At 34.2% G+C, this 20,798-nt stretch overlaps 1 protein-coding gene and 1 long non-coding RNA gene across 2 annotated transcripts in view; one reads left to right on the top strand and one right to left on the bottom strand.

Moving 5' to 3' along the window:
• LOC138697028 (uncharacterized) overlaps positions 1–20,798 on the top strand; it is a 343,065-nt gene that overhangs the window by 290,782 nt on the left and 31,485 nt on the right. The window lies entirely within an intron of this gene.
• Positions 2,357–19,977, bottom strand: LOC138696084 (uncharacterized). The gene is made up of 3 exons (XR_011331229.1): positions 16,960–19,977; positions 15,595–15,799; positions 2,357–3,783 (listed from the first exon to the last, which is right to left on the bottom strand). It is a non-coding gene; the product is annotated as an uncharacterized lncRNA (long non-coding RNA).

Below are 20,798 nucleotides of genomic sequence, written 5' to 3'. Positions count from 1 at the left end.
TTATATTTATTTAATTACTTACGCTAGGATTATTATCATTAACATCATCATTATAATAATCATAAACTGCTTTTGAATAACTATTAACTGTTATCTTTTTCTTCTGCTTCAAGGGAGGAGATGGTGAAATTTCTGTTTTATACGTTTTGTAAGCTAGAGACTTGATGTTTTTGTACACTTATTAGTAATGAAGTGTTTAATTTTCATGTTTATGGGTTGAGTGGTTTAAGAACTAATTACATTAAAAAAATATTTACATATTTTCAATTGTTGGTGTGCCCCCAAATTTTAAGTATGCCTATGTCTGAATTTTTTTATAACAGCTGTGAACTCTTTAGAACATACTGTAGATGTCCAATTGTAACTCGCACGAGGTAACCCCTGGCGTAAGCAACCCGCAGCGCATATTCTTTAAGGTCTTTTTTCCTATTTTATATGGAAAGTTATTGACCTTAGCAGAGCATACTTGACGTGCAATATCTCCTGGTTCTATAGGCGTTTGGACAGCCATGCTTTAGAAGGTTTCTATGTTCTCACATTTTTTTAGACTAAACCTAGTCTATTCATATTCAAATTTATAAAATTTACACATATTTTAGACTAAACCTAGTCTATTCATATTCAGATTTATAAAATTTACACATATTTTAGACTAAACCTAGTCTATTCATATTTATATTTATAAAATTTACAAAGTTCATGGACACATTTTATTTTTTGTTCATAAACTACTTTATTTTATTTTTTATTGATAAAGTATTTTCTTTTTTGAAAAATGCCAAGAACATAATTCAGTTAAAGTATACTTTAAAGAACATGCCGTAACAATTTCAGCATCCTTGCATGAAGTTTGTGGAATCCTTTGCGATATGATTGCAGAAAAGTGGGAAAATGAGTTTAAACGTGTGCATGCATTTTAAACTTAATGAACGCAGCCTTTTTAAAGATGGCGTAATTAATGACACAAACGCCGTAGGATTCTGAAACTTCGTCATAGTGAAAGTAGGCAACGTAGCTTTATTTTCTACAAAAAAAAAAAAAAACGAAATATGTTGAGTTCTTACTAAAAGTTATGAAATATTCATCCATCGTGTTATGCTCAACAGTCTGTTATATAACCAACATTTCATAAGTCCAGCGTTCCCTCATCTACCATGTTTTGCTTCCCATCAAGTTCATATTCTGTGTGCCATAAATAAAGAACCCTCGTTTACAACAAACACATCTATGTTTATTATAACAGGATGCGTATTTACGTAGCTGTGACTATCAACAAAGATCTTCACGATGTTGCCACCTTTCCTATGTAACAGATTTATTATTTAAAGGAAGGCAGGAATGGAGTGATAGAGATAACACTTGGGCCTAGAGCAATAACGTATTAGAAATACAAAAGTTATTTTTAAAAGACCAGTTTGTGCCGTTCTTACACTCCTTAAATAGAAAAATAAAGACTTTATTATCTCAAGAGCAACTCTTGTAATTGGAAGCTACACCTTGTTATTTTAAAATATGTTATTTTTAATACTAGCACAGAGTTTATTTTCTCAGGAATCGTATTATGCACGATTGGGACTTGACGCGTAAAAGAAGGTTATTTACATTACAGTAAAATACGCGTAAATAATGCGTAATTAACGTAATAAATGTAGAATAAGTAAGAAGAATTCCATGAACTTTTATTTTTAGTCTGTATTTGTTCAGTTTGCGATGAACTGTACACATGGCCTACTACCAACAGAGATAGTAATGTCAGTGGAAGAGAAGATTGAAAAAATAAGTTTGTTAATGTTCTGACATACAAAAAGTCTATTGAGCCATGCTTCCCAACTCTTTGATGATTAGCCATTAACCACATAAAATTTGGAAAATTATTACATTTAATGAGTTATTATGTTCAAATCATAATATTTATCTTAAACTGTTATACTACTATAAAAAGGTCTCTATCACTAGAATCGTTCATTTTTAAAACCCCACAAGTGACAAAAACAATAAAAACTGTTTAGTTTAATTAATTTTATTTTAATTGTTAAAATATATTTAACACGTGATATTGGTTGCTAAATGTTAGGTTTATTCATTATTAGTTGTGTTTTATAATATATAAAGCCCCCAAAAATTAATTAGTTAGGATGTTATGGAGTTTCTCCAACAAAGAAACTGAAAGTAAGCAAAGCATTGCTATTTTTCTAAGTATTAGAATGAATGAAAGTATGAACAAATGTTACAATCTATGTAAAAATTATAGTATAAAATCACAAAAAAAAAAAAAAAAAATTCTGCCCCAACAGGCATTTTTCTTAACAGGACTTGAAAGGAATGAAGTAATAAAATTGATGTTTAGCTTGTCAAAATCAATAAATGTTAGTTTATTACTCCGTGTATAAAACAGTTTTCTTTATTACGTATCTTACATGTAAATTACACGTAAAATACGTACAGACAATTTACTCGCCCAACCCTGGTACTTTGATTCATCGATATTGTATCATAGTTAAATTTTATAATTTTTGAGAGTCAACTTATGTAATACTGATATTTCTGTCATCATCATCATCATCATCATCATCATCATCATCATCATCATCAATAATTTCACACTAAACTAGTGTTACCATATTCTGAAATCTGAAAATGCTGGCACATTCCTCTCGCCAACGAACTTTGTGTACCGACTTCGTCATTTGTATCACTTTTGCTGCTTCTGCATATTTATCACTAAACCTAATTATCTTTAAATGTTTAAAATTAAATTTCACTAAAACAAGTCCTTTCACAGAATCTGTGCTAAGCCCCATCTATGAAACTTTCTTGATAAGACCACTGCTATTTACAGTTAACAAAATGAAGGACGTATCTGGATGAACATCATTTACACGTTTAACAATCACATACACGACGGACAAATTAGAGGATTTCCAAAAATGTGTGCGGACGGCTGTTTTTATTATCAGAAAGCGGATTTGTCCGCATAAATGCTGACCTATGGAAACCCTACACTAAACTCTATAAAGCTGAAAAATATAGAACATCTTACGAATGATGTGAGCATTGCATAAAATTGTTCTCTGTAATATCCCAGATCACATATAGATTGCTCATTCCTATGTTAAAATCGGTTGCACTTTGAAGAGAACAACCGCTAGGATCGCCACCCGCCCGCCGTAAACGAACACGAGATGGCAGTACAGTCGCTAATGCAATTCAAATGGGAGTTATGACTTGTCTCCTTATGTAACAACTAGATGAAAGCATAGTAAACCTGACAAAAGTTATTACCGTCAAAGCCTATAACGCAGATCAATCTGGGTATATAATATGATCTAGGATAATATACATAAGTCCGGTGCTCTATAAATAGTAGAAACATGATCTATGAATATTTTTATAATGTTTCCTAGGGCACCAATGATTATGTCGACTTGTTTTGTACACATATTTCTATTTTGAAAATCCATAACATGTCAGCAATTTTGTATCTTTCTTATTTATTACATTTCTAACAGTTGGAATAGCTACATCAAAACTCTTTAATCTTCTTTAAGCACAGATCTTCTATGTTTAGTCTTAAGATGATGCTGTTTCGTTGTCTATCTCTTTAGCTCACTTGAGAGGCTGGAAATCTCATTGACTGCTTGTTTGGTCCCTTCTGGTTCTCACCGAACTTGTCAAGAAAAGGACGAGCTTTCTCTGCGCAGTTTTCATTTGTTTAAGACACAATCAACCCTCTCTGTCGTATCATTTATATTGTATTTCTTTCCACATTTTATTATCCTCCATCTGCAGCATATATCAGAGATGTTATGAATAAACACACAAATATTTTACGTTTCATGCATTTGTTATTTCTTTCACTGGAGGGTGTTGTTATAGCGTAGAAAAAATTCAAAGAAAAAAAAATAGCCTTGTGGAATGACAAAAACGCTGAGAAAATAACCTCCCAAAATAAGCCTCTGTGCATTGATAAGCATATATTTTTCACCAAGAAGTATACAATGTCAGTATTTAACATTGAAAACAATTTGGACCACAAAACACAGGAAAACAATTTGGACCACAAAAAAACAGAAAAAAAAAACTCTTCTTTTGACAATGGAAATCGCATTGTGTATTCACTCACAGATTCAAAGCTATAGATCTCACAATTTTTCAAGTAATTTCCAAAAAATCCGCTCACGACACTGCAAAAGCGCAGTGAACAAAATCTATGTATAGTACATCTTCTGCCATTTATACTATATCATCAAAGTTACATTTGTCGCTGGTATAATTTAAAAATAATTAATATCACGGAATTAGCCAAGTTTGCCCTACAACAGGCGCTAAACGAAGACATTTTAAAATATTTACAAAGAGAAATATTATGACTTCTCAAACTCAATAGTAATATCACAGTATAGTATATACAGTCACGAAGCTCAATAGGTAGTTGACATGCATCCATAGATAGTTGCTAACCACTAGGATCGCTACTATCGCCTCATTACAGACAATGCGAAATAGTACCTGCACAGTCTATTGTTCCTAGCAACCTCAACAACTCAAGCTTCGTGACTGTATATACTAGACTGTGGTACTATGTAAGCCCATATTACTAATTAGGAAAAGTAAAGAGAGAGAAGTGTAACACTAAAAATTAATTAGTCTTATATAACTTTTAAACAATTCCATTGTGGCTCAGGCACTGCTCTCAGTAGGTCAAACTTTTCTGGCATGACTTCGTAGCTTTTCCAAAATTATTTCAAAATAATCACAGAAAAAATATTCTCAAATCATATTTAAGACTGTTCAACTTTTGCTCTATCCAACAATAAGATAGACATGACATTTTTCTTTATTCTTTGGCCAGTCTGATAATCAATGTGGCGGCCATCAGTCTTCTTTTATTAAGATTTTGGCGATTTTGTCTGTTTTCATGATCTATTTGTGACCTTCACAATTACGCTCGCTCTGCGAGTTCCTAAGCCAATCCTTCAGTACAAAATAAAAATGGCAGAAATCTGTACATATCTTTGTATAGTAAAGACTATTATTAAATCCGTGAGAAAGAACTGAAAGTCACAGGAAGAGGACAAATACTCTTAAGGACTGGAAAGAAATCTCAACTTCTCTCGCTGGAATTATAACCCCTGAGCACCGACTCTTATAATTAATTTTTCTGTAACATTTCGTTTGTGAAACTATATTTACTATATGTTGTTTGGAATTTGAAACAGTATGACAACTTTGATCGATAAGCGCAGTGAAACGTGGGCGCGAAGGCGTTATCTATAGAGGAGATCTAGAAAGCCACATAAAATATAACTCAGGATATCCTGTGACGCGAGAAAACGTTATTGAGGATCACAGTACTAAGTTTGAGTTCTATAATTAGCACATCCCGTAGCATTCCGTTCCGTACTCTGATGGAGAATGAAGCACTGACAATCATTACGATAAGAAAAATACTCACCGTTGGCCAAACGTGGAAATTCTGTGCTGGAGAATCGAAGGCTGGAATGAATGGTTGGATGAGAAGTAAATTGTTCCTAATACTGTTGAAACAGTTTTTTTATTAAAACTCTTCTAAAACGCGACAGGACAGTGTGAAAGTTGTTTTGATGATATACTCCCATTCCCCTGTCACTGTACCACCATTCCTTCAGCAATCACAAACATAGACCCTACTACTTAGGCCTATCGTTGACGAAATAGAAATGGAGACCTATAGCATGCCAACTTCTCTTGGACCCACAGGAGATTTTTCATGAACCGTGGAGAAAGCAAATTGCGTAGGGGATGGAAGAAAATTGAAATTGAAATCAGCTGTGTCTGATTCAATATTGAGCACTTCATTCTCATATATTCGTAGATTTTAAAAGGCTATGTCATGAATGTGACACATAGTTTTTAATTTACAAATGAGGAGCAAATATTCAAAAGAGACTTTGTCCTTCAAGTAGAATTTAAGAATATGAACAAAAAAATGGATTTTATTATCTTCCCAATGTTACAATTTGTGTACTGACTACTTAATTATGAATATCAAACTGTTAAAAATGTAGTAAAACTAAGTATTCTAATCAAATTAAATTGTCATAGTAGAAATTAAATATAAAAGCTTGGACAAAGTTGATTTTGATTGAACAGGTTGGACTTTGTTGGTATTGCTCGTCACAATGCTGAATATAGTACCTTTTGATTTGAGATACACACCAAAAGTTTATTGCACTCATTGAAGTAGCTTTGAAGTAAACTTGACCTGAGTCAAAGAAGACTTACAAAAAGGAACTAACATCCAACTGTATTGACCAAATATGTCTTCATAGACCTTTTTTAAACGCGAAAACCACAATCGTCTTCTAAACAGTTACACATTGGATTTCCCTCTTCATCTGGAACATTAGAAACAGGTACATTGATCAAGAATTTTTATACCACTACAGATCTATCTTGTTGTGCCAATTCTCATCAAAGAGTTTGACTAGAATTTACCTCACATCTTCTGTCTTCTCAACTTCTATGTTTAACAGGTGTACCTTTCTTCCACTCAAAATGCTCACCTTTCTTTCTGGTCCCTTGTTTAGCGTCCCCTACAGTCACAGTGCTGTCAGATTCCTTGACAATTGAATACCTCCTCGGAATAAGGATGTAGCAAAACTATAATATTCATATTTCAGGAGAAAACAAAATAATTTCAGGAGCATATTTCATTAGACCTATATTTACTAGCAGAACCATTTCGCTAATCAAGGATACAAGTTCATTCAGGTGTTGAATACAATAATTTTTTTGTTATAAATGAATGTTTCAAAATTAGTTTTCCCACCAAAGTCTCACATTTCAATAATTTGACGTTACATCCTTTTTCAGGGGAGGTCTTCTAATAGGTTTTATTACAATTTACCTCACCATAACGCATGAGTCAGTTGTAATGGAGCTCATGCAATGCAATGCATTGTGGAACGTTGGTTTACATGGTAACCCGGCTGTGATTCCCTGAAAGCGACAGAGTCGTGTTTGATTGTATTCAGTTTATGGACGTAGTTGTTTTTGAAAAAAAAAACACTTCAAGTTTTACACTGTATTATACACGGGTCATACATTTTTTATCGGTACGAGTTTATTGAAATGTGCAGATCTTTCTAATGGGAAAACAAAGTTACATTCAAATTTTTTGTTTTGTGGACAAACTGTCTTTTAAAAGTTTGCTCCTCAAATAATTATAATAAAATTTATAATTTAATATAATGTAATTATAATATTATAATTATAATAAAAATTATAATAAAATCACAGACCATTTCCCAAATTTGAAATATTTTAAAATTGAAGCTTTTAAAAAAGAAATTTATAAAATTTTTCATGATATATAATATTAACAAATGTATTTTTTTTACCTTTTATTTCTGTCGATTATATTCATGTTTTATTGAATATCATTGAGTTCTGTCTGATTGTCAATTTATATTAAATGTGTATTTTTCTCTCTTTTCTCTCTCTCTCTCTTTTTTTTTTTTTGCTCTTGTGTTGTTATTTGTTGGTTTGTTACTTTGTTGGTTAAGTTACTCACTGTATTTAGTAAACTGTCCTTGTAAATTTTATGTTATATTATTTACTAAGACCACATATACACGTGCCTGGCTCTTACGGTAGTGGCTAGAAACATTTTTGTTTTATAAATTTAATTTGTACTCACCAGCTAGCTAGTTGAATGAATGAATGAAGAAAGGAAGAAAGGAAGGAAGGAAGGAAGAAAGAAAGACAGACAGACAGACAGACAGACAGAGAGAGAAAGAAAGAAAGATATATTTTATGCCTTTCGTATGTGGAGATGATATAACCGTTTATCATTGAATAGACACATATAAGATTAAGTCAGCCAAAATAAGAATATAAAGTTTTCTTTCCTGGATTGCACATAAAAACATTCTTTATAATCCTAAAAAGTAACTTGTCAGAATTAATTTATGAAATTTAAATAGTGAGTGTGTTTGTGCGTGAATGCGTTTGTGTGGGTGCGTGCGTGTGTACCACTTTTATTATTTCAGAAATACGGAAAAACATTATTTACTCGTAAGTTCAAAGTTTTTTAAGCCTTTAACAGCTGCCTACCATTTTACACACAACTTGTCTTAGTACCATAAAATTTACTGCAAATACACAGTAACCCAACTAACCTAGTCTTAGTGACATAAATGAAAGTACGAATAAAACTGATATACTTAGTACACAACAAGATAATTGTGAAGACAGCAGATAATGCAAAGAACGTTATGAGACACAATGTTACATTCATTTAAAAGTGTTTTCATTTTATACTTTTCTTGCTCCTACTAGATTCCAATAGTTATTTCTCATTTTATGATTCATATACAAATTCTGAACAAGGCATATTAATGAACGTCAGATCAAACTCTCTCTATATAGGCAATGGAGGCTGCTATAGCCAACGCTCTTTATACGACCTCTGCAGACTGCACTGTTTAAAAATCCTCACCCACTTCAAGCACACTCTTGTTGCCCCTTCACCTCCTAAAACGTTTGGTATTATATATTTTTAAAGACACTATAGTACTCCTGCGGTAGCTGAGTGGTCGGACCTTTAGCATGACACGCAGACGGTCCCGGTTTGATTCCCAGTCAGACCTGGAATATTCATAGTAACACTTGTGACCGACAAGATATCAGTTGAAGTTTTTCCCGTGGCTCTGCCGTTTTCCCATATTAAATTTACATCATTCCGTCAATGTCTCTATTTCGTTATCATTACATAGCATTCCCTGAACATACGAAAGCGGCTGGCCTAGGGATGATTGGGGTTGTCTGCTCGAAATCTGGGTACGCAGCGAACCTTAGTGTAGTCAGCCGGTGTGGGTTTGGGAATACGGCTAGCTTGAGGGTGAGCGCAATAGATCAAATTAGGTCGTAGTGCCTTCTCCTCCTCTAACTTAAATTTAATTCAAGACACTATAGTTCACAAACATAGCATCCAAATTGACTCTTATCTCCCAGTGTTTATTGAATTTTTTTGAAAGAAATGTGACCGTTTGCTTTTATTGATAATGATTAGAGCTTCCGTAGAAGATTGTTTTAAGAGAAATCGAAATTTTTTTGAAGAGACAAGATAGAATTTTCATAAAACTTAAAAAAAACATTCACTCTCTGCTGACTTTATAATATCGGAATCAGCTTTTCTTCTGCCCATGAGCGTATGTTTCCCATAAAGAATATTTAAATATTAAAAAATCACTCCCTGCTGATTTTATAATATCGGAATCAGCTATTCTTCTGCTCATGAGCATATGTTTCCCATAAAGAATGTTGAAATATTAAAAAATCACTCTCTGCTGATTTTATAATATCGGAATCAGCTTTTCTTCTGTCCATGAGCATATGTTTCCCATAAAGAATAGGCCTATTGAAATATTAGAACAATCACTCTCTGCTGACTTTATAATATCGAAATCAACTTTTCTTCTGTCATTGAATATATGTTTCCCTTAAACAATATTGAAATTTAATATTAAAAACTCACTCTGCTAACTTTATAATATCGGAATCAGCTTTTATTTCTGTCCACGAGCGTATGTTTCCCATAAAGAATGTTGAAATATTTAAATAAATTACATGTGGTAAAACGGGGAAATTACTTTATTGGATTCAATTATAAAAGTCCAAAAAATCGGGACAATTAGCATCCCGACTGACATTATGGCTAAACGCGAGACAACAAAGTCAAAATTTCCAGAAAATCGGGACGAGCGGCAACCCTAGTGTACCAGAAGTTGCTTGAATCCTTTCCATAAAATATTCTACACACATGCGCACCTTATACAACAATGGATTAAGCTCTTGCAAAACAATATCTGTATATTTCTTCGTAATTCAGTGGATAAGGAAACCAATCTGGCATTTTTCTTTAAAATATCTAGTCTATATTCTCATTAGTTTTATCAAGGAATCCACTAAAAATCACTGACAGATTGGATCGACCCCTGGATATGAACATGTGAACCCGGAAATTCTTGACTAAGAACTCATTACCACTGACCCAGCACGCTCGGTCGAAGGATGATTATTATCATATTACACGAGTAGCTATTTTATTTGAATTCAGCTATTTCATTTTAATTTGTGCGAAACTAGTTAATTCACTGGTAGTATGACTTTGCCTATCTATTTCATATTACAGATAATAGTGAATGACGGAATAATGGTAGGGGAAACAGAGTGCCCCAAAAAATCTTCCCTGATTTTGTGCATAATAAATTCCACTCGAACGCGTCATTTCGATTCTTATCTTAGGCTTACAAAGCCGACGCTCTAATCCAGGGATACAGAACTGGCGAGAGAGGGGTGGAAAGCATAGTGAAAGCGTTGCTTCCCCGTCCACAGTCCACCGGCGTTGAATGACGTCACTATGACTCGTACGCAATCACATAACACAAACATTGAATACAAATCCCCTCCCCTGCTAAGCCAATGACGCGGGTGGAAGGAAGGGATGAGTGACATATTACGATGAGTGACGCAACGCCACAATTGGCGCCCAGTTCTACAAGCCTGCTCTAAACCATTCACGTAATGGTGAGCTAAAACTAGGTTAAAAGCTTGTTTATTTCCTTCAAATAGGCTAGATTCCACAGGTTTTAAGCTTTTTTCTGAAGAAAACCGTACTGTATCCAGGGGAACCAGAATTGAGTTTTATACATTTTCAACTTAATAACATACAGGGTGGAAGTGAAATAACCCTGAAGATTTTCGGAGTGAATAGCTCATGTTGTATTTAACAAAAAAGTGCAATACCATATTGGTGGAAAGTTCATGGTTTTCTCAGCAAAAAATGTCCCCCCCCCCCAAATGTTTAACACCCTCTTATTCGATAATAATTGCGAGTAGGATCGTAATTTTTGTCCATATCGACAGAAAATGTAATAAATAATAATTTATCCCTCTGGCGTATTTTCAATCGCGTGGACGGTTTTCGTGTAAATTTAATTTAAAAACTACTAATTTCAATCCAACGAACGTTGCGAACAGATAGCAACATCGTAGCGAAAGAGGGAAGCTCGCGTTCAGAGACACCACCTGAGTTCGTTGACCTCTTACATCTTTATTACTAGAAGAAAGATTACTGTGTTAGGGGCGATGTTGCCGGACTGCTGAAACTTGGAACTTAATTCTCTAATTAACTGTGCATTTAATCACAAAACGTAATATAGGTTTTCTGTTACTTTAAGTGTACCCTGTCGTCCCATTCAATCTGCAGGGTTATTTCACTTCCATCCTGTATAGCTACTTCTATTTTTTTTCTGTGGAAATATCAAAGATACCTGCATGAAATTTGTCATGTAAATTTAGCATAGTATATCAATTGAATAAATATTTAACAGTACATTGGAATTGGTTAAATATTTTTATCAACAGTAATCTCACTAGAGGTTTTGATTTATCTAGAGTGGGATTTAATTGACTATTATACGATTAGAAGAAAGTATATAAAGATTAGAAGTAACGAAGTACTCCAATACAATAAAATATTAATTGACTTACGAAAATACAACTGTCTTCAAATGTATTATTGTACCATCTCAACATTACAAATATTACGCTAGATGCATGCTAGATGGCAGTAGTGAGCAATGCCTTCTCGTCGAGAAGTTCTCGATCTATTATACACGATGGCAATGTTACTAGTCAAGAAGGCTTTGTTGATTCAGTTTCATTTTTATTAAAATGCAACATTCCACTTCAATTATCCGAATCCCAGTAATAAACGTCACTTGACAGATGATTTTCAATAAATCTTAATATTAAACAATTTCTGATACGTGACTATCCATAATATCATATAGCAGAAGCTATAACATAACCTAACTAATATACACAAGTGTTAGAAAAGTTTTAATTAACGACGATGACATGAAAAATAAACATGAATAATTTTAAAAGGAATAATTATTGAATGTACAATTTTCAAATTTGAATGTGGTTGGTGGTTCAATTGATGTTATATTGGACGTGTGCGTAATAGGAGTGGAACTCGTTGATTTAGGTCTACATGGTGTATTCAACTTATTCAGGATTTCCGAATGGTGCTCTTCATTTATTTGTAAATCGGATTTCAGAAGATGCATAGGTATGATCAGTGATTTTTATTAATTCTTGTTCTTGAATGCCAATGCGAGTCATATTTGAAACTGCTGTGCATCCACTGGCGTGGTTTGTAATTTTATATAATTTTTTTTTTGTCGTCCAGACCAGCGCAGTTTGAAATGTTGGCAAACAAAGAAACAAATGCTAGGGACGCGATAAAATTAAGCAAATGCTAGGGACGCGATAAAATTAAACAAATGCTAGGGACGCGATAAAATTGTGCGATAAGCAGCCATGATTGGTTGAAATACGTCCTTTCGTACCGTTTTATTGGTCAAAAGTAGTATGACGTAGTAAGAGTGTAATAGTCACAATAAAAATCTGTTTTCGGATAAAAATGTAAAACGAAACTCAACCACATTAATAACATAGAACGTTATTTTAACAATAAGTTACATAAACAACAAAATGAGCAAATACAAGGTGAAAAAATTACAATGTTGAGATTTACAGAAGTATTTAATAAACTTTAAAGAAGGAAAAATTCGTCTAAAGGGCTGGATTCGGGAAGAGTACTTAACATGCTAATAGCATTTCCGCATGCGAGCGATCAGGCTATAAGCTCCACCCTCCCGTCACCAACAGCGCATCTCGCGGACAAATTAAATGGCGACATCTCTACTATTGAGTCATTTTACATAGAAAGTTAAGTAATGAAATTTTATAATGATAAATTAATACATTTAATACATTTATTTCCGGCAAGCTTTTGCAGTCACATTATCTGAAGGGTATAGCCTATGTACGTGAACGACCATAAATATTATCAGAAAATGCAGGCTCTAAATTTTTTAAATTTTATAAGGAAATGAACTCACAATTGGACAAAAATTACAAGGTACCACAACAAGACTTATTAGAACTTCAATATCTGATAAAAGTATAAAAAAGAGTTGCTAATAATATTTTTTCAAACCAGTTTTATCAAAGTATGAAAAAAAAAATTGTGCAGTTACAACATTTGCTAACCATGACATGTTATGGTCTCTCTGACATATTTAATATTTTTCCTGCATGTAATAAACACTTATTTCTGAAGAAATAGACTACTCTCAGACACGTAGAGTTGTTTATTTTTATACAATTAATTTTTTAATTTTCCTATATAAAATATATAAAAATTTACATAATGTTTTGACCTAATTTGCTATTTTCAAAGAAATGGGCATTATTGTAGTCTACCTTTCGCATAAATTCATGTTAAATCGGTGTAAAAATTTTCAGAATTCTATCTCAATGGTTGTGGAGTTATGAAATAGTATGTGTGAAAATGTTCAAATTTTGGAAAATGTAATTTAAAGTAAAAATTGAATTCTAAAAAATATTATTAGTAACCTTTATAATACTTTTATCAGGTATTTAATTTCTAATAAGTCTTGTTGTACCTTGTAATTTTTGTCCAATTGTGAGTTCATTTCCTTATAAAATTTTATAAATTTAGAGCCTGCATTTTCTGATAATATTCGTGGTCGTTCATGTACATATACCCTGAAACTGGCAAAAAATGAATATTCTATCATTCTCAATGCCATGCAACATTTTATAACTGTAGATCATGGGCTTTTTAGATATTGGTGCTTTTATATAACGTTGTTTTAAATTTGTAGAAATTTTTACCCCGAATTTTTATTCCGAATTTGTATTGTGAACAAACTATTTAACCGACTTTTCAATATTTATTTACTCTACTGTTGTAAATATACATGAAAAATTTCACGCAGATATCTTTGATATTTCAAAAAAATAAATAAATAAATAAAATTTATGTTGAAAATGTAGAAAACTCACATCTGGATCTCCTTAAAAATCCGTCGCGTTCGCCTAGATACGCAAACTTAGTTTTCAGTGGCAAACATGATAACCGCTGGGGGTAACTGAAAAATTAGCTCGATACGTGGTTAGTGTGAACCGCGTGGACGTTACCACACTATGGAGTAAGACTGTTTCTCACAGGATTACAGTGAACGAGATTAATAGCCTAGATCTGATAAGACGGGGAGACTGGCTGTGACCGAGAGTTGAAATGGAAACCATAAAATCGCCCACCACAAGTTCCGATACCGTGGAGTACAATAATTTTATTACTCTATTTTTTTCTGCGTACAGTCGTTATGCTTGTTACATGTTGCAGCACAGAATGATTTCAAACTTGATTCAAGATGCTGATAGTTTAGTTAAAACACTAACTGCAGAATATTCTAAAGGATGTAGGCAGTAGGGGAGACTGCTGTTTCTTTAAACACTTTTCACATTCTATTTTTTTTTATTTTGGGAAATGGAATTTTTTAAATGAAAATTGCTTGAAATAATTATTGAAGATTCCTTTACAACTTCCTGTATATATTTTCCTATTTTACAAATCTATTAAGGATAGGAAAAAATAAAATGAAGGGGTATGTAATGTGTTCAAAGGTACAACAGGTTCATGTACCTTGAAACATACCCTCTTGTAAGTTGGAACACGTGGGATATAGGTGGGAATATAGCTGTAAAAACTGACAATCATATTTAAAATGTATTTGCCATCATAAATCAGAGCAGGCTTCTCTGATTGAGATTTTATTTCCTGGAGGAGCAATAACTGCTTCAACAGCTTTCTTCAAGCCATCCGGATCAATTGGGGGGCCTCTTAACTTCAGACTTACTTCGTCACATGATATTAAAATAAAAGAAAAACAAAAACCGGTAGTATCGTGTACTTTGGAAAATGTTCCATGGTACAAGATGTTTTTCTTCAAAAGTACAAGAGGGTGCACTTTTGAATAAATATGGCTCCCAAAACTAGAGATTCGAATAAATGATGGAAATTAAAATAAGTTATTACCCACCAGATGATAGGGAATACACCGTACTTAAAAGATATTAACAAATACAATCTGATTTTGTATTAGAAAACGTATATCAATGAATGAAATGTTTACTTTTGGTACTAAAAAAATTCTTTTGTCCACGGAACTCACACTTTGCAGTAAATCAAACTGAAACTACGACCAGAGCTACTTAGCGACTTTATCTACAATCTACTTCAGTTTGAGTCTTCTAGGTAGCAAAAAAAAAGTTCAAAGGTTCACTATGCTGAAGGTACAACAGTCTCCCCTACTTCATTTAAGGACGCTTTCAAATACAGTGTTATTCAGCGTTGAAGTTCGAGGTGAGAAGAAATAGTCGAAAAATGTTGATTATCTTTCTGCTAGGGACAGGGTTCTTTCACATACCGTAACCTAGGACCCATAGCTTTCCTTCCCTCCTGTGGAAGTCATGCAAAGGATTTTAACTCTCTTTGAAATCCATCGCTAACTATCGGGTTTGAAATCGGGAACTTAGGGTCTAACGGCAGTCTTGATGTCCGCTAGGTCACAGAGGACGATTTAAATGATGTCTTAAAATATAATGCAATCCGTCCTCCAGGTCGAAGCCACATCAAAACGTGTCATAAAATCATAGCAGACTAACCCTTCTTGCATGCTGTCAGTGTCTTGCTTCAGCCTCCTTGCTGCTCAATTTCTGATATTTTTAGGACTGTGACGTCAGGGAAGGTATCTGGCACACTTCGGGAGTTCCAGAAATTCACGGATAGCCACGAGAAGTCCGACAGGATTTCCTTAGTACTTCAAGCGAAATTGTGTTCTAGTTGTTCAATGACGCAGCTTCTTTCCATCTGAAAAGTTTTGAAGTTACAAACAATGTAACATTATTTCTGCTGCATTTCTTGAAATACGAAACCTTTATCGACTAACCTGAAGTTACAAACACATAATGAAATAGCTGTTGACTTAAGTTTAGAAATGCGTGATTGTTATTCTGCTATTTTCCGAAAGTTCTGTGCTAACTCAGTTTTTGTTTTATGCTATAATTTTATTTATAGTAAATTAAATCTTAATACACATACATACTCTGCCAGGTTAAATAAATCATTATTATTATTACTATTATTATTATTATTATTATTATTATTATTATTATTATATACTAGAGATGAACAAAACTAACAGCCGCTCTCGCTTGCTGTGTTCATTGCATTTGTCTTTCGATTCTCGTCTCGTCATTCTCGTGCGCTTCGAGTCTCGCTCATCATTCTCGAAATAGCATTTGATCGGCGCAGAAAGATTTCGTAACTTTGAATAACATACATCATTGAAATAAATAGCATTATAAATGTTTAAATGTCTTTACAAAACAGAACAGTATCTTAGTTATCAAAATGTTGTGGTTCTATTATATGATATTACCTATGGTTATATGTACAAAAAAAAAAAAAAAAAAAAAAAAAAAAAAAACAATTCTCAAATAAATTTGAATTTCTAAGAAACATAAAATATAACGTTAATATCTTTTTACTTGAGATTGCACACTTGATCTCAAACATATGAAAAGAAGATTCCTAGTCTTTTAATAAGGGCCTAGTAATTAAATAAAGTTTGAGGTACGAATTATTGTACACTGAAAGGTAGAGATGATGTTTCAAATAGGGTACCAAAGTATATAAAAGTTCAGTGAGGTATAAACAACTGTGGCGATTCAAGGTTGCTTGACGTTCGGTAGTTCGGGAGTTCGGGAATGATCAATCTCGGCGTCTCGAAACACTCACAAGCAGTCTTTACGTCAACGACGCGACGTATAGAACACTGTCGTGCGGGTTTTCGGCTTTGCGGGCGCTGTTAGTCTTGCTTTCTCGATTGTTCATTTCTAATACATACGTAAGCGTCTATATGAAAATAAAATGCAATATAACAAAATGTGTCTCAATTGTAAAGCTAGTAATCCGTAATTACACTGCAATCATATTGCATAATTGTGAAAACTAATTATTCTACATACCTATTACTGTGTGCATAGATTGGAGACACACCGTAAGGCGTCAACCCGGATCTCAGCCGAGTCACTCGCAGATTCCGCTTACCGGTGATACGCAGCGCTTTATCTGTAATTCGATACGCCACAAACCGTTAATGGAAACTTTACTAAATATATAAGCACTTAAAACAGCATATACTCAGCAAAATTAAGAAAGAGATGCTGAAAATGTCTAGGTACTTCTTGTTTCATACATTTGTTGCACCTGTTTAAGTGAAAAATTTACTCGCTACTTTTCCCTCATAACTCATAAACTTGTTAACTTTTTCAAGTTCTCTCGCTTTTATTTTATTGCTGAAACTCATGTTTACAATATCATGCTCTTTCAACTACATTCCTTAATAAATAATATTTTTTTTATTTTGTGTTAGAAGAAAGTAGGCTACTGATATTTGCCCATTTTTTAAATGAATTTATTTTTTTATCGGACAATCTGTCAAAGGTAGAGAAGTGATTTTGCATCATATTGTAAATATGACATGCATAAATACATAAAAGAATTTTGTCACAATGTTGGATAGTTTCTGAGTTATGTGGGAAACGCTTCATCACTGCACAGTGAACTGAATTTCGAAAAAAAAACAAACAAACAAACAAAAAACAAAAAAACAAAAACACAAAAACAAAAATGTAAATAATTTTTTTAAATTGTAAAAATATTTTTTTCATATAGCAGAAGGATAGTGTTTTACACATACTAATTTTCATTATTGTACAAGATACATTAATGGAGGGAAAAAATGTTGAATATTTCCAAAATTTTACTGCTGTAAGCTGTACCTAACCCCTTAAACAGGTGCGACAAAATGTTTGGAACAAGAAGACAGACTGTTTCAGCATCTCCTTACTCCTTGCGGTGACAGAGTGTTCAGATCTTCAGTCTGTTACCCAGGCGGTCGGGGTTAGAGTCGGTCAGGCCTGGAATTTTTCATTGAAAAATCCATAGTGACACTTGTGGCGGACAAGGTCGCAGTTGAGGTTTTTCTGAGGGTTCTCCAGTTTTCCATTCCCCATATTAGGTATTTACATCATCCCATGAAAATTTCTCAATTTCGTCATCATTGCATGGCATTTCCCAAACAACGCACGGAGAGGGCTGGTCCATGGACGAGTGGGGTTGCCTGATCGAAACCGGATACGCAACGAACCTTGTATATTCAGCCGGTGTGGCTTTGAGAACGTGCCAATGGGTGGGTGGATAGATAACTAAGTAAATAAATGAGTAAATAAATAAGTAAATAAATAAATAATGCCTAGAAAATGTGTCATCTTTGGCATAAGTACAATAGGCCTATATTTTGATGTCAAAGTGAATATTTAGCGATATAAAAAAGTTTCGCGACATTTCTTGAATGAAGATTTAGTATTTTCTCTTTGTCATCACTAAAATAAAAATTATGAAGTTTTGTATTATTTCAGCACATTTCACAAATCTGACGACACTAAAGTAAATACATGAATAATATAAACATTCTAGAAAGTTTCTGCTTTCACAACGTGAAGTAAACATCTCTTTGCTAACGAGATGCATAAGCGTCAGCCTAAGCTGACGTAACCAGCTCGAAGAATCTAGAAAATGGTAAATGGGGAACGCTGAGTATTGGCGGTCAGTGTAATGCTGGAACGTGACTGTGCATGGTAACCCACTGTGTGTACTTTCACGGCCTTCTTACGATGCATTCTCTGCCTGCATAACAATGTCGTATAAGAGATCTGCAGCCTTAACGACTTCGCTCTGGGTATTAAAAATCTGTCTTACAATGTAAGCTGCGGCGAGTAATGTTTCCTGGCCGTTTCACTTGTTAGAGCGTGTACCTCACGAGCTGTACGTCAATTCCTCGAACATTTGTATCTGAATTTGTAGTCTGCTACTTCTTGAACTACAACAGACTGACTACTACTTCAACCAGATAAAATCCGATATGAGGAAACCTGCCCTTAAAGGGTTACCAAAATGATACAGCATTCTACTTAGTCCATTAAAAAGGTAAAGGTATCCCCGTAACTTGCCATGAAGGCGCTTGGGGGACATGGAGGTAGAGCCCCATGCTTTCCATGACCTCGGCACTAGAATGAGGTGGTGTGGTCGGCACCACGCTCTGACCGCCTTTTACCCCCGGGAAAGACCCGGTACTCAATTTTATAGGAGGCTGAGTGAACCTCGGGGCCGTTCTGAAAGTTTTGCAACGAGAAAAAATCCTGTCACCACCTGGGATCGAACCCAGGACCTTCCAGTCCGTAGCCAGCTGCTCTACCAACTGAGCTACCTGGCCGCCAACTTAGTCCATTATAAGGGATAATAATAAAAATATGCTAAAAATAATTAATTCATTCATAGTGTTCTGCCCAAGGTCAGATCTTTCACTGCAAACCCAGCAGTTCTTTGATGTCCTTTTTACTCCTCTTCAATACAACAGCCCAATATTTTATAGTTACGTACAAAGGACAGCAATCCCTCAATGTAACTACTATATGTGCATAAACTTTCTTGCCGGACAACACTTTCAAACTAGGTAAGACCTACTTAATCACGACCTATAATAAAGCTAATCAAAATTGAATTTTTATCTGACATAATTCCTTAAAAAGTTGACAATACATAACAGTCTGAACTTTTTATCACTAGACATGGAGTAACTGCTTATCAAACAACATACTCTTTTCTGTGGTAACCGCTTTCGGTTTTGCTTATAAATCTTACAACGAAAGTCTAATGTTATTACACGACCAAGGCCAGTGGAGTCCTGCAGCCCGCAGCGCCACTTGTACTGCTCCTGCATTCGTATAGCGTCATCGCTATAGTTCACATTACGCCCGTGGCTCCACTCGCCTCAGTCGAGTAATAACTGTATATCGATTCCCTTCAGTATTTCATATTTTTACTTACGTCTAAAATCAAGAGCTACGAAATAGATTTTAACTCAAAGTAAATTCATTTTCATTCGATAAATACTGGATGATAGGTATATAAGTTATAAGACTTTTAATTCATAGCAAAGTAAATTCATTTTCTTCCAATAAGTGCTGGATAATTGGTATAGATGTTATAAGATCCTGAAAGTGTTTTCAGACTTAGCAAGAATCTCATGTGATGTGTTTGAATGTTGTAACAAATATCTCAGCATTCTCGTACGTTATATTATAATATGCGAAAATATTTGTTTGTAGATGTGGTATACTTATATCACCGGTTATTCTGTATGGTTGTGAATCTTGGACTCTCACTTTGAGAGAGGAACAGAGGTTAAGATTGTTTGAGAATAAGATGCTTAGGAAAATATTTGGGGCTAAGAGGGACGAAGTTATAGGAGAATGCAGCATTGGACTAGGCATGCAGCACGTTTGGGCGAATTCAGAAATGCATATAGAGTGTTAGTTCGGAGGCAGGAGGGAAAAAGACCTTTGAGGAGGCAGAGACGTAGGTGGGAGAATAATATTAAAATGGATTTGAGGGAGGTGGGATATGAGGTTGAGACTGAATTAATCTTGCTCAGAATAGGGACCGATGGCGGACATATCTGTGGTGTTTTGGTAAAGGGAGATAAGTCATAAAAATGAGTTCGGAGATAAATGGAAATTAGACTTGGAATCCTTATTACAAATAATTTTCTACACAAATAAAACACATCAGCTGCTAGTATTCTTTGATTTTTGCACACCCACTTGTATAATTTAACTTGTGTGTTCATCTGGGGAACGAAATTCCACCTGGACAAAAAAATGACTTATACCCCTTTACCCAAACACCACAGATATGTGAGGGCGGCAATGAACCTCCGGGTTCTGTAAAAGCCATAAGTAAG

This window comes from Periplaneta americana, chromosome 3 (assembly GCF_040183065.1).
Source record: "Periplaneta americana isolate PAMFEO1 chromosome 3, P.americana_PAMFEO1_priV1, whole genome shotgun sequence".
Lineage (NCBI taxonomy): Eukaryota > Metazoa > Arthropoda > Insecta > Blattodea > Blattidae > Periplaneta > Periplaneta americana.
The sequence above is the reverse complement of the archived record's forward strand: the minus strand, read 5'-3'. Positions and strand labels throughout refer to the sequence as shown.